This window comes from Triticum dicoccoides, chromosome 1A (genome assembly GCF_002162155.2).
Source record: "Triticum dicoccoides isolate Atlit2015 ecotype Zavitan chromosome 1A, WEW_v2.0, whole genome shotgun sequence".
NCBI classification, from domain to species: Eukaryota; Viridiplantae; Streptophyta; class Magnoliopsida; order Poales; family Poaceae; genus Triticum; species Triticum dicoccoides.
The window spans coordinates 475,389,271-475,405,308 of record NC_041380.1 but is presented as its reverse complement, the minus strand read 5'-3'; positions in this window follow the sequence as shown (position 1 = coordinate 475,405,308).

Below are 16,038 nucleotides of genomic sequence, written 5' to 3'. Positions count from 1 at the left end.
ATTTGCGGGTGTTCCTATTCCACGTTTTAGATGTTGTTGGGCTAAAACACTCACCTGGTGCAAGTGCTTTTATTTTTCGCATTTATTATGGATACATGTCTCAAAAAAATATTAATACGTGTACGACAGACTACCGTATAGTTTGTGAAATGTCTATATTGCCCTTTATACCCTTTGTGAGGGGGGTCTACCGAAGCATTGCTCTTATTTTTTTAGGTAAATATACAACATTTGCGGGTGTTCCTATTCCACGTTTTAGATGTTGTTGGGCTAAAACACTCACATGGGTTGGCCCACAATGCTCTCGCTTGCTCGGCAGGCTCGTTCCACTTTGTTGTCTTTGTTTTTTTTCTCACCCACTCTTCTGCTAGAGGCTCAGGAAATAAATGGCTACTATTTTTAGTAGTTCTGGGAAAATTGATGAAATCATTTTCTATAATTTTAAAAAAAGGTTCCTGAATTTAAAAGATGTTTGTGAATCTAAAAATTGTCCATGGTTCATGATTAATAATATTTAAAATTTCAAAAATGTTCATAAATGGTAAAACATACTCATACTTACGAAGACTATTAATTCCATGGAAAAACATTAGCCATAAATTTTATTACTGTTAGTGAACTTAAAATGTGCCCATAGATTTTTTTAAAAAACATGAATTTATAGAAGTTCTAGCGAATTCAAATGTTCATGAATTTAAAATAAAAATAGAATAAAAGAAGGAGGAAGGAAAAAAAAGAAACCTAGAGGTAAAATCGCCCAACGAGTAGAGAAAGTGCATGTTAAAATAAAAAAAATAAAAAGAAAGCCTGTAAATGCCCATAGTAATTATCAATATAAAACTGGGAGCCCCTAATGGGCGCCTTAAGTGCCCATTCTTCAAACTGGCGCCTACTACCGGGTCTAAGTGGGGCGTATCTAAAAAGTCACTCGTTCACTCGTTCGTTGGTTTGTTCATTCCCTGCTTCGATCGTTTGTTTCTGCTTCACAAATTTTTTTGCTAAAAAGAACAGTCGTCTTTTAAACTCTCACCTGTTGACAGTTGACCATTTTGATCATGTTGACCATTAATATGGAAAACATTCATCGATTTTGAAAAAATTAATTGATTTAAAAAAAGTTCATCAATTTCGAAAAAGGTTCATCGATTGGAAAAACAGAGTTCATCGATTTTTTTTAAAGTTCACCAATTTTGAAAAAAGTTCATCGATCTGAGAAAAAGTTGTCGATTTTGAGAAAAAGTTCATCGAATTTTGAAAAACAATCATCGAAGTAGAAACAATGGTCATCGATTTTTAAAGAAGTGCATCTCATCTGAAATAAATCATTGAATTTGTAGAACTTTCATCTAATTAAAAAATGATTTGCAAAAAATCAAGCATTCTGAAAAAATAAAAAAGGAAAAAAGAAAATGCAAAAAAAAATGGTCCGGAAAACCGAGGCTTTATGCGTACCAGATACTGTCCAGCGACCGAAAAAACATGGATTGCTAAGCTTCCCAAAACGGAGGCTTCCCACGAGCTTAGAAAGAATAAAATGATAAAAAGAGGTAAGATAGCACAAAGCGGTGTTATTCTTGTGGTTGTCTTGGGTCATTCGTGAGGAAGTGGTGGTGAGTTCGATTGCGGGCGGGCGCGCACCTTTTTTGCAGCTTGACAGAAAAAAGAAAAAAAAGGCAAATGGGCTGGCCCTGCACGAACGGGGGTGTGCGCCGCTTTGCGATTAATGCTATAAGTGGCGTTGAGGGCGCCGTATAGGAAATGCCTAAAAAAATAACCAACGCAAACTCGCTGCGCTCTCCATCATTATCCTATTGGGCCAGCTGGTTCCTGTTCCTAATTATGCCTAAAATAGACTATTAAATTCAACTAGCACCAATTCGACGCCATGTGCGTCAAAATGTTGCCTAGACGCAAAGTACACCGCTAGTTGCGCCGGCTCGACTAGCAACTATAGCGACCGCTAAAAAAACTATAGCGAACATGTACTGTAGCAACACGTTCACTACAGTAACCAATCTTTTTTAGCCTAGCCACTGGTGGCGGCCCTGGTTTAAGCTAAAAGACTGGTGATCCCCATGACCTTTTCGTACACCTATGAATTACCACATTAATCAATAGAATGCCCGGTTATTGCTAAAATAAACCAGTCTTTTAGACATTTTTTTAGTTTTAGACATTTTTAAAATATGAACTATTTTTTACAAATATGTATATTTTTGAAAACACAAACTATTTTTAAAGTTCTGAATACTTTTCGAAAATATGGACTTTTTTTGCAAACGCTAACAATTTTGAAAATTACATAACATTTTTTTGGAAATGAACACATTTATTTAATTTCAGCAGAAAAGTTGAAACCGGGAATAATTTTTGAAAACATTTTATTAAATTACTTAAAATTTTCTGAAAATTCCCTAGCATTCTGTAAAGCACAAACATATTTGAATTTGTGAACATTGTTTAAAAAAATAACGTTCATGAAATTCGAAATAATATTTGAAACACAAATATTTTTTGAAATTCCAGAACATATCTGAAAACACGAACATTTGTCAAACAAACACTGCCCCATATCCGTGCATGCTTTTGTTGCTACCCTCGCCTCGCTCGCAATTGACTGTTTACAGAGGGACTTGACTACTTTTGCTAAAAAAACTGGGAGTTGACAACTGAGTGGCCATTGACGGGTGACGATAAAAAATAGATCACTATTTTAAAAAATAATTTGGAAAAAGTTCATGAATCAGAGAAAAATTCACGAAATTGCGAAAATTTTCATGAATTTTAGAAAAAGTTCACCAATTTGGCAAAATTTCTGGAATTTGGAAAAAAAGTTTGCAAGTTTTGGCAAAGATCAAAGATTTTGAAAAAGACTTCATCAAAATTTGAAAATGGTGATCAATTTTGAAAAAAGTTCATGAATTTGGAAAAACATTCATCGATTTCAAAAAAAGTTCTCAAACCTGAAAGAAAATTCATCGATTTTGAAAATCAAAATCACAAACTAGAAAAAGTTCATTGATTTTGAAAAAAACACGAATTTGATTTTTTTATCAATTTTGAAATAACTTTTTTGAAAGAGCATCATGGATGTTGACAAAAAGTTCATCGCTTCTGAAGAAAAAGTTCATGAATTTTAAAAAAGAAATAAAAAGGGACAATGAAAAGAAAAAGGGAAAAGGAAAAAAGAAAAAAAAAGAAAAGAAGGATAGAAGGAAGAAGAAAAGACAAAAAATATGGATATAATCACAATTGGTGATGTGTCCGGGCGGTTGTCGCGGCTTGCACTGAACTCGGTGTTGCGTGTTTGATTCACCTCTTGCTCACATATTTTGCAGTTTAAAAAACTGAAGAAAATGGCGATGAAGGCACCGAATAGCATTTGCCTGCAAATTAGGCCTGTCTATGTGTTATTTCTAGCATTGATGGGTAATTTTTTAGACATGAACATGGAAAAAGGGTTGTGACCTTTTGATTCTAAACTAATGGTCGCATGTTTCTAATTTGTGTGAGATTTCCTAGCATAGTTCTCTTTTTTCGGGTTATTCCTATGCATTCTTTTATATAATTGATTTGAACAAAACCACGACAAGTACTATTTCATGACAGAGGGAGTACTTAGGTAGCAAAAATATTGGTCAAGGTTTTGCTTCCCATGATTTGACCCGTGATGAATAGGAAAATAAACTAAAGTGGGTATTTGCATAAAAAATCCACAATCATCTAAACAAGCAAAAAAGGGGCTACGATGAACATATAGGTAGTGCTGGGTTTAGACCAGAGTATACCTTACATTTTACTCTCCTTTTTTTACCATTTTAAAATGAATTAGCGTGGGCTTTTGTTTTTTCAGTCAAGAGCCCTGTTCATGGATATGCCCCTGGTTCGAGTAATCTGCACCTGCCATTCAAAGGCAGAACGGCCGGTTGCTGCACAGAAAATCATGGGGCCATGCATAAGCAGACAGCAACACGAGCCAGGCGTGGCGGCGTGTACCGCTGGCCTTTCCTACTCAGCACCACGTGCAGCAGACGACAATGGAGCCATGGTCGAGCGGTCAGACAAATAGTGTGATATTCGTCGATTTGATCACGTAGTTTTCCCGAGCCAACAAGCTACCAGTACAACGTCCTCTCGCACAACGGAAGGGCCAAACTTAGCGATTGCAACTGATGGCACGCAGTTGCACTGTATGACAAATTATCTATAAGAATAAAGGTTCACATGCAAGGAACAGCATTGGGATTGCACGCAGTTGCACTGTATGGCAAAATTATCATAAGAATCAAGGTTCACATGGCAAGGAACAGCATTGGGATTACACGTACTCATATTTATTCGAGGGAGCAGGGACGCATACGTGGGCTAATCAGTGTGACGTGTATACTACTCACGAAGTGCTGCAGCGCGGGCCAGCTTATTGCTGCATGCTTGTATGTTTCCAAGCAACGAGTGCTCAAAATTACATATTCATGCCCACAAGACGAGGAAAAACCCCTCCATCTTCAAAACTTGTTGAAGATAGTAGTATATCGTATGCCATTTTGATATTTGTTTTATTTTTACACTTCATCCGATACATAATAAGCGTCGTAGTTTTGAACTAAGGCTAAATTAATCTTAGTTTAAAATCGTGACACCTATTTTGGATTAGAGACACTAGTGCAGAACCGGGCAATAGCACCGGTTCGTAAGGCCCTTTAGTGCCGGTTCGGTAACCGGCACTAAAGTGTGGGCACTAAAGGTCCCCCCCCTTTAGTACCGGTTCAGCACGAACCGGTGCTAAAGGGCAACCACGTGGCACGAGCCAGCTCCGGGGGCAGGGAGCCCTTTAGTGCCGGTTGGTAACACCAACCGATATTAAAAGGTTAGGGGTTTTTGGGTTTATGATTTTTTTATTTAATTTTGTGTTTTCTATTTAATTCTTTTTCGTTTGCTGGTATTTTACGATACTGCATATTGTACATGTTATGCATATATATAAATAGAATTTCTAATAGAACCGATCACACACACATACATATACACACATATATGTGTGTATATATATATATATATATATATATATATATATAAGACAACATTATTATAATCCCAGAATTAAAATAGTTATTTGGATTACAGCGGCCTATATAGGCGCGACGAGATCCTCCCTAGAAAAGAAAACGCACCCCGAACCGGCCCGCTCCACTACCCGAGCACCACCTTCCCCGTAGGCTTCCCCAAAACCTTTCCACGCCCGCCTCAAATTCTGCCACCGCGGCTCCCCAGCTCCTCAACGCGCCATCGCCGCGGATCCCCACCGCCTCCACGCGTCGCCGCCGCAGATCCCCACAGCCTCCACCCACCAGCCCAATCCACCGACGCCGGCCTGCCCCCACAGCCTAGCGAACCGCCGCCCCCTCTCCCGGATCCGCGAGCCCCATTGACGCCTGCCGCCGGCCACCGCCAGGATCTCGCGCCACCACCCACCACCACCAGGAGGCCCCCCATCTACGCGTGGATCCCGTCTTGCCGGAGGTTCCCCAGGACGGAGGAACACAGGGCTGAGCCGCCGGCGTCGGGAGGAGCAAAACCGGGGCGGAGCTAGCCGACACAAGGACAAGCTCGCCGCGCCTCACCCGGCCACCTCTTCCCGAGCTCGCTGGCGACAGAGGAGAGCTCCTACTCAATTCATGGTTTGGCGTGGGTCTCCTATCAACCGGCGCCGCCCACCATCTCCCCTTCCCAAGCCGACGCCCCGGGCTCCGATGTGGACGACCCCCTGATGCCCCTGTCGTGCCACCCTCTCTTTCTTTCCTGCTTCCCATGGCTATGTAGTTAACTGAACTTCAGATAATGGAGTGATTGCTCTGCTCTACCACCGGCCTTCGGATTATTGCAATGGCCCAGATTGTTTGTTCAGAGACTACATCTTGTGCTCTGTATCTTTTGCAGAATATGTGATGAAATGTTGCTGGTCCCTGTGTTTTTCTGATTCCACACTTCTGCGCCTACTTAGCAAAAATGCATATGTGCAAGCTCTAATGATTTACAACTTCAAAGTTCAGGAAAAACACAACTGCGGAAGTTCAGATACAAAACTGTATGACGTTCAGATATAGAAAAAATGACCTTTTTCTTTGAAAACGTTACCTGACATGCTTTGGCAGATGATTGTGGTGTAGTGTAGAAAACTTGGACAAAAAGTAGTGAAATATGTTTGAAAAATGCATGCAAGATGTACAATAAAAAAAGCAAATTGTAAGCTGAGTGATTTTTTTGTCTTTAATTTTAGCGGAAATGAGAAAAAAAATTCAATCACCCCCTTTGTAAAGTTCACACATGAATTCATGAGAGAAGTTCAAAAATAAAAAAGCATAAGTTCAGATACAGTAGAAAATGGTGCAATTAAAATTTTCATAGTGAAAGCATATATTCTAGAATTTGGAGAGCTCGTGGAAACAAAAATCGGCACCAGAAAAACACCACCAACGAATCAAAAAAAGAAAGCTCTTAAACGCGATGAATTAGAAAAACTGTTCAACACGTAAAGTAGTGTCATTTTGATGGCTTTCTAAACCGTATATCTTTTGCTCAATGTCAATGAGCATTTTAGGAGTTATGGGTAAAAAGCGAAGAGAAGTTCTTAGTGAAAACAACCAGCGGTTCAACTACTACATGGAGTGTGTTCATATAGAAGAAAATAATAAAAAAGGCAAAGTCTAAAGAGAATGAAAAGGCAAAGGCAAAGTTCACGTAGTCGTCCCAGGAAGTTCAAAAATTCTGGTAAAGAAGGTTCACCGTGTATGATTGTGCTCTTTCCGGTGTTTGCTCATATGACCAGTTTAAAATGCACAAACCTAGATATTTTTGGTTGAAAACTTACGGAAATAATATTTACAATGCAAAACAAATGAATATGTATCCAATTTTCCTTTAAAAAGTATAAAACTAAGAAGTTCAAATTTAAATAACACATTAGTTTGATATCTATATAAAAGAAATAGATTTTCCCTATTTCTAAAAAATAAAACCAAGAAGGTCAAATTAAAATAACAGAGCAGTTCGATACTCATTAAAAATTTTGATTTTTCCCATTTCTAAAAAATAACCAATTTTTTTCAAAAATAGTTTTTCCTCGTTTCTAAAAAATAAGAGAGAAAGCCAACTCATAATAAGAGAGCAGTTCAAAAAAAAGTTTAAAATGCATTTAAAAAATAGAAAAATCTAAAATAACTCAGAAGGTTGAAAAACCATAGAACTTCAAATTTCAAAAACCCTAGCAGTTCAATTTGAAATAACCGAGAAGGTAAAAAAAACATATAAGTTCGAATTTAAAAACCTAGAAAATTGTTTGCTTATTCAAAACCATAATTTCTCTAAGAAGTTCAAAGTAAAAAAAAGAGAGAAGTTTGAAGGATACAAAAACTTAGATGTTTTCTCGTTACTAAATAATAAAATGAAAAAGTTCAAATAAAAAAAAGGAAAAACTAAAAAGGTTTTAAAAGAATTTTCTTGTTTTTAAAACCAAAAGGTCAAAATAAAATGACGAAGTGGTTCGATGTTTATTAAAAAATTGGATTTTACCTTCTTTAAAAAAAACTCCAGTATCCGCTATTATGAAAGAATCGACCATGAAGATGAAAAATTAAAAAGTAGTCAAATTTATGTTTACTTAAAAGTCAAACAAAAACTTTACTCAAAGCATAAAATAATGTGGATTTCAAATTAAAATAACATAGAAGTTCAAAGTAAATTAAAACCTAGAATCTAGAAGCGCAAAAAACAAAAACAAAAAACAATGCCATTTTGGGCAGTTTTCCCCAATATTAAAGATTGAAACTAAGATGTTCAGTTTTAAAAAATGGAGTAGTTCAATGTATGTAAAAAACTCAGGTTGTCTTGTTACTAGAGAATAAAACCAAGAAGTTCAATTGGAAAAAGTAGAGCAGTTTGATATTCATTTAAAAACTTATTTTTTCCGGTTACTAGAGGAGAAGACCAATAAGTTCAATTCAAAGTAATGAAGAAGTTCGATGTTTCTAACAAAACTCCATTTTTCACATTTCTAAAAATGCGCAAAGAAGGTCAAATAAAAAAGTTAGAGCGGTTCGATGTCTATAAAACACTCAAACTTTTTCCATTACTAAAGTGAAATAGAGAGAATTTCAAATTGATATTAGCCAGAAGTTCATGTACTGCATGGTGTGCATTTCGTATGACAAAACAAGAATAAAAAGGTAAAAGTCTAAAAAAATTGTTGCTAGAAGTTCAAGTGCTCGACCCGAGAAAGTTCAAATTTTTGTGAGAGAGGTTGAACAAAAAATATGTGACATAAGTTCAAGGTGAAAACAGCGGGACGTTCAACTACTACACAGAATGCATTTCAGATAAAAATGTAAGAATGGAAAATAAAAACCTTAAAAGTTTTGTTGCAAGAAGTTCATGTGCTCCTCCTAGCATAGTTCAAAATTCATGTGCGAGACGTCCGTCGTTCATTTACATGTTGAAAAAAACCCGCAAAGAACAATGTTGTTTTGCCATTTTAAAAACCGCTCTCAAACGACAACGAATTTGGTACACCTGTCTACATGAAAAACTTGCTGCTATTCATAAGCTTTCCAAAGGTATATTATGTGCAACATTTCGATGAACAATTTAATATTTTCATTTATACCATTTAAAACATGTTTTTATGTATTCAAAAAATTCTTATCTGTTGAAAGAAGTTCATAGTGAAAACAACGAGAAGTTCAAGTGCTGCAAGGAATGCATTTCAGGTGAGAATAAAAATATAGAAAAATAAAAGCATAAAAGGTTTGTTGAAAGAAGTTCAAGTGCTTTGTCCAGGGAAGTTCAAAAATTCTTGCGAGAGAGATTCACCTCGTATTTCCATGTTTGATTTTTCCGTATAAAAATCGAATACAATTCTTTACTCAAAAATATAAAAAGGTGAAGTTCATATTGAAACAACAGAGAAGTTCGGAGTTTATTAAAACCTAGGATTTACCTGTTCAAAAAATAAAAAACACAATGCCATTTTTTGTACTTTTAAAAGCAACTCATAAACGAAAAAATGGTTGCTAGAAGTTCAAGTGCTCGGTGAGGAAAAGTTCAAAAAATTCTTGTGAGAGAGGTTCACCGTGTATTTAGATGTCCAAAATACGTAAAAAAATATGTTGTTTTTGGGTTTTAAAATAATTCTCTCAAACCAGAGAGAAGTTCAAAATGATAATAACCAGAAGTTCACGTACTGCATGGTGTGTGTTTCGTATAATAAAAATACAATAAAGTAAAACAGAGTGAAGTTCAAATAGACATGCCCCAGAAGTTCAACTACTTCACACAGTGCAAAAAACAACACGTCAAAAACAGAGTGAGGTTCAAACAGACATGCCCGTGAAGTTCAACTACTTCACGCAGTGCATTTCCGTTCGCGATGAACGCAGAAATCATGATCTCGCCATTTTCTAATTTACCTCAAAACTACAGGAATATCATTTTTGTAAGTTTCAAGTCCTCGGTTGGAGAAAGTTAAAAAAATTATTGTGAGAGATTTGTACAAAAGGAGTAGCATTTGTGTAACATTGACGAATGGATGAGAAAATTACAAACGAAAATACGTCATAGGAGTTCAACGTGAAAACAACAGGAAGTTCAACTACTACGCTGAATGAATTTCAGATGAAAAACTTTTAAAATCATCACGAGTATGAAAAAACGATTAATACGGGAAAGTTGCGTGTTTACAACAGCTTTCCATCGGTATATCACCTGCTCAATTCCCGTGAGTGGATGGAGAGCTACGAGCAGTGGATGAAGATCTACTAGCAAAAAAATCACGTGAAAAATAGAGTGAAGTTCAGGTACACGCGTCGAGAAGTTCAGGTTCTTCACGCGGTGCATTTTCGAAGAATCTGTTTCGCGATAGAGGCAGAATGAACGATCCCACCGTTTTCTAAATTACTTGGAAACGGCTAGGAATCAGAGAAAACCATCAACACAAAAAAGTTTTGCATTTTCCGTAGCTTTTAAATGGTATATTATTTGCCCAATTCTGATAAAGTTTGTAGAAATTACGGCGAAAATACTTTTTTCGCCATTTTCTAAACTGACTTAAAACCGTAAAGAATTGGGAGAAACAATACATACCAAAAAATTCCCATTTGTTCAAGCTTTCCAACGCCATATCATTTGCTGCATCCGGACGCAAGGTTAAAAAATTAGCTCGAAAATACGAACTCGGTAGGACTTGGACCATTTTCTAAATTACTCTTAAACCATTCAAAATTAGGAAAAAAAATTCAAGATGAAAAAGTAGCGCATTTTCATTAGCTTTCCAATGCCATATCATATGCCTCCATTGGAATAGCCATTTAGAAATGACATCGAAAAAACTAACTCAGCTGTTCGGTTTACGAAATTTTACGTTTTTTCAAATTACTCTTTAACCATATGGAATTAGAGAAAACTTTCAACATGTGGAAGGAGCGGGTTTGCAGCAGCTTTCCAGCGCCATATTATATGCCTCATTCCGATAAACGGATTAGAAATGCGATCGAAAATACGATTCACGTTTTTTGTGCGAAGAAAAAACGGTTTTCAAAACTGCTCTTAAACCGCTTATATTTTGCCAAAAATTTAAGTTGGGTCATGATACTGGTGTCCATAGCTTTCCAACAGTATATGGCAAGCCCCATTTGGGCAATGTTGGCGGAAGTTCAACCTAGTTCACAGGGAAGTTCAATGTACTACTAGCGGGACAGGTCAGGTTGTGATCAGAATATTATTCTGATCCCGTGATCAAAATAGTGTTTATGTATGTATATAATTATATATAATTAGCTAGCTATATACAATTTCTCCTAATTGATGCCTTCTGAGCCAGTGACATTAGCCTAATTGGTGCCTTCGGAGCACGATAACAATTGGAAGTGGTTCATGGGGGTGGTAGCGGGTAAAAGTATTCTCCTTTGGGATCTATGACCTGGTCGAGCAAAAATCCCGCTATTTCCTCTTGAATTGCTTCTATGCGGTCCTCTGGTAGGAGCTTCTCCCGCACCTCTTTGAACTGTTAAGAATGAGATCAATATGCATGTGTATTAGTTGTGTGACTAGATATCGATAATGGTGTAAAAATTGTGAATAGTGTTCTGACAAACGTACCCACTCCTGCCTTTGAGATCTGCTCCTTTCGGACGCCATCATGCGAATGTTCTCGCAAACGTAGTATGCACACAGATTATTCCCCGGCGCCTGCTTCAGGGCCTTTATGAGAATGGAATTTGATCAGATAATAATTAATCAAGCATGATAATTATAGAGATGGCAGCTAGCTAGTACTACTTAATTACTTACCATGGGTCGATACCATTTTAGATCTTGTTTCCATTGGCCTGGAGTGACGTTGATGAACTTTGCCCAAGCCCTACCCGCTGACAAAGAAAATGAATAAATGGGTTATTAAATAGTTGTTATCAGGAAATGACAAACTAATTAAATAGGCCGAGATATAGTTAATAATGATTGAAATTACCTGTTGACTATCCCTTCATGATGGTGTAGTTAGTTGGTTTCTTAAGTGGTGAGTCTAGTACTTCAACTGTTCCTTCATCAACTTTAATGATTAACAAGATCCAGTGAAATCTGCATGCACACACGTTTGCATGTCTTAATTAAGTGGGCATATGTAAGCAAAAACATGTAGCTAGCTAGTAGGCAAAAACAAAATTTGTAGTACAAGACTGTGACTCACTCGAAGTTGTAAGGAAGTAGTATATCATCATTGTATTTGAGGCGCTTGAAGAACTCTAGCATGCTTTCCTCTACACTTTTTTCGTAATATGGATCTAATTTCCATGTGTATTTATTAATGGTATTTGGGTCAACGAACCCAATGCCATAGCGTCCACCTTTTTTCATTTCATAAATCTTCATCCTGCATAATACCACAGAAAAGAATATAGTGAGGATAATTACAAGTAATGATTGATCAAAATGATCACTACAGCTAGCTTGAGACTTAAATTACAGAAAGAGATCACTTACATACAATAGCAACTGACGATAGATTTGTCGAGTGCGTCTTGATTGTATAACTGAAATAGTTCTGAATACTCAACGGACACAGCTTTCTCATGGTAGTAATGATCCTTCTTGACATTCACCATGAGGGACTCTCGATTGGAATTCTTGGTAATGTCCATATACCATTGACGCAATTCATACATTCTCGTTGGGAGCTTCTTGACCTCGTCTGGCTCGACCAAAGGTTGGCCCCGGACATATTTCCATCTTATTTCCTCCTCTCTAGTCGGAGAAATGGGCTCGATATCGAGGAGTTGTCCAACAGTGATCATGAGGCTTTTAGCCTGCTCAATATGCTCCTCGGTTATTACCACATCGCCCAGCCCGGGAACGTTAACGGTTTTCCCACAATAATATTGGGCGCGCCTACTCTCATGTGTTGTTGGCACAACAAGCGGGGGGATTGATTGCGCCGCCTATTCTCCCAGCTGGGGAATGGTTTTACCGCATGTTTTGCCAGCTGATTTGCTCGAGCTCGAGCTCGCCTCTTTCTGTAGACGTGCTCGATTTAACTTCCTGAGGTGGCGCTCATAGTCTGTGTCAACAGGCTTGGGAGCTGGTGCTCTAGCCATACGAATGAAGTGGTCAATCTTTTCCTCAGACACTTTCTCCCTTGGTGGCGGTGGCGGTTTCGGTCCAAAATGGGCTTCCACCTCGGCCTTCGATATGGCTGCGTTTTCCTCCTCGGACTTGTCATAAGGCCTCTACGTAAGAGGCGCGAGGCTTGGACCATATTGAAATCGCTTGCCTCCGCCTGTACCTCCAGTACTACCTCGACTTGTACCGCTACGCACCATAGCTGAGGCGGCTCTCTTTCGTGATTGCTAAGGTGGCGAAGACGGCTGACGTGGCTGAGTTGGAGGAGGAGGAGCGGCCTGAAGCTGTGCCGGACTTGGAGGAGGAGTGGCCTGACGCTTTGCCGGACTTGGAGGAGGAGGAGTGGCCTGAAGCTGTGCCAGACTTGGAGGAGGAGTGGCCTGGCGCGTTGGTGGACTTGGAGGAGCGGGAGTCTGCTGACTCGGTGGCGGACTTCGACGAGGAGTCGGATGACGCGGTGTCGGTGGCCTTCGAAAGATGATGCAATCCTTTCTCCATAGGATGATACGATGGTTGGCCTGTCCCAGTGTGTGCTCCTCGTCACCTCCAGGAATGTCAAGCTCTAGCCCCGAATATTGGTCCACCACCTCATCAACCAAGACACGAGCATAGCCCGCTGGAATTGGGTTGCAATGGAAGGTTGCCTCGGGGGGATTTGTAAAAGCAAGGGCGTCCGCCACCTTCATGGATATGTTCTTCATTTTGAAGTGTAGCTCGCAGTTAGTGTTCTCCATGATGTCATCCACTGGGTAGCTATCCAGCAATGCGTCGCCTGGGGCGGAACCCACGCTGCTTCTCGGCATGGATGGGATGGTGCTATCCAATGCTGGATCATCCGCTAGCTGCTGCAGCTGCTGAGACCCCCTTTGCTGGCTAAATGAGTCGATCTGCTCCTGCTACCGCTGGAATTTGACTGCCAAGTCCGCGTGCGCTGATTCTAGGCCTTGAAGGCGTTCATAGTCCAGCTTCCTCTACTCCTCCTCCATCTTCCTCTTCTTCTCCTCCGCAATCTTCTTTCTCGCACGGGTTTTGTAGTCGGCGTTCCAGTCCGAAAACCCCTCATACCACGAAATAGCGCCCTTGCCTCGTGTTCTTTCCGGGTGTTCAGGATTTCCCAGGGCACGCGTAAGCTCGTCGTTCTCTCTGTTGGGCTGGAAGACCCCCGACCGAGCCTCTTCAATTGCAACAAGTAGCTTATCTTCGGCTCCATCCAGACATGCCTTCTTCGAAACTTTGCCTGTCTTCGGGTCCAACTCCCCCCATGCACATAGAACCAAGTCCTGCACCTAGGGGGCCAGCTCAATGTTTCTGTAGTGACACCTGCATCCTCCATCTCTTTCTTAGACTTATCCCACTTAGGCATTGCCACCGCATAGCCACCTGGCCCCAGCTTATGGAACTTATCATTTTTTGCGGCATTGGCCTTGTTTATTCTCGACTGTTCCTTAGATAATTCTGAATCCTTGAATTTCACGAAATCGTCCCAATGAGCACTTTGCTTCTCTAGTGTTCCCTCGAATACTGGAGTCTTCCTTCCTCCCTTGACGTACTTGTCCCATTCACGATTCTTGTGGTTGTTGAATGCAACCGCTATCTTCCTAAGAGCAACGTCCTTGACTTTCTCCACATCTGCATCTGTGAAATGATCTGGTAGGGTGAAATGCTCCATGAGCGTTTCCCAAAGCAGAAGTTTTTGTCTGTCGTCGACAAAAGTAACTCCTGGACGTGGCTTTGCTGGCTCTCTCCATTCTTGAAGGGAGATCGGGAGTTGGTCCTTCACAAGAACTCCGCACTAACGAATGAACTTGTCCGCAATCTTCTTAGGCACTAATGGTTCGCCATTAGGTTTGATGGCCTCGATATTGTACTTTACACCCTCCTTCAACTTTTTGTTCAGGCCTCGTTTCCTGTTGCCTAAAGATTTGCTCGATCCGGATGGCTGAAAGAAGAAAGATCAATTCGTTAATATATCTTCAAGTCATTTAAAACATGTGATGATCATATACCTCGCCGGTCTTTGTTGTTTCAAGATCAACATTTTCTTCGTCATGTTCATAGTTCATGACTTCATCAATTCGGTCATCGCGATCGAATATCATATCACCCTCCCCGGTGTTGTTTAGATATTCGGAGCCGTCATAATCTTCTTCATTCTGATCATCATCTGGCCCGCGAGGATTGCGTATGATATTGAACAGGGCCTCTTCTCCCTCTCTGCCGGTATTGTCCACCATAGGTTTTATTTAACTAATCCAAAAGAAATATATTCAAATTACAATGCATGGATGCAATCAATTAATAAGGAAAAACTGAATCAACCGTAGTACATACTAAGCATCATCGAATATAATCTCGAATACGTCATCTCGAATAATAGATATAATCTCGAATACATCATCTCGAATAATATATATAATCTCGAATAAATCATCTAGAATATTATATATCGAATACATCACTAGCTAGCTAGCTAGCTAATAAAGATTGAATACTAGAGAGTAATCTAGGCGGTGGACAACCAAAGTGAAGGAACCATCACTGGATCATAGCTCGGGTGATCTCCCCAAAGAACCTGCCAGGTATTGGAGAACCTGACGTCCATATCAGCCATGTAGCGATGGCCGTGCTCGTCCTCCTCCCTGACACGACGACGTACCACCTCCGGCGGGGCCGACTCCCTCCGCACCGAAAGTGGCCCACGCGAACGCCACCAGGAGATGAGGGTCGACGACGGGACCCGGGGCCGGGTTCCTCACCAAGCGTCGCGCCCCTGAAGGTAGCACCTCCTAGTGCCAGCCCGGCGGAGCCCAGTCCCGGACATGGGTCCTCTGAAGCAGGACGTCGTCGTGAACGGGTAGACGGCAAGGATGCGGGCCGGGCATCGTCGACAACAAATACTATATGCCGCAAAAGTAAAGTAACATTTTTGAAATGATGGATTGTGATTTCATATATGCAAATGCTAAATTTTATAACTAAAACTAACATTTCTAATATTTCTATAATTAAAACTAACATTTCTAATATTTCTATAACTAAAAAACATTTCTATATAACTAACATTTCTATATAACTAACATTTATATATAACTAACATTTCTAATATTTCTATATAACTAACATTTCTATATAACTAACATTTCTAATATTTCTATAACTAAAAGCATTTCTATATAACTAACATTTCTAATAATTCTATAACTAAAAAACAGAAAGATTGCTAAAAATTCTATAACAATGTGTGTGTGTGTGTGTGTGGTTGGCGGCCGGGGCAGGAGCTCATTGGCGAGGCGCGACGACAGGGGGCGGCGACGGGGACGGGGACGGGGACGGAGACGGAGACGACGACGAGGACGGGGCGGCGACGACGGG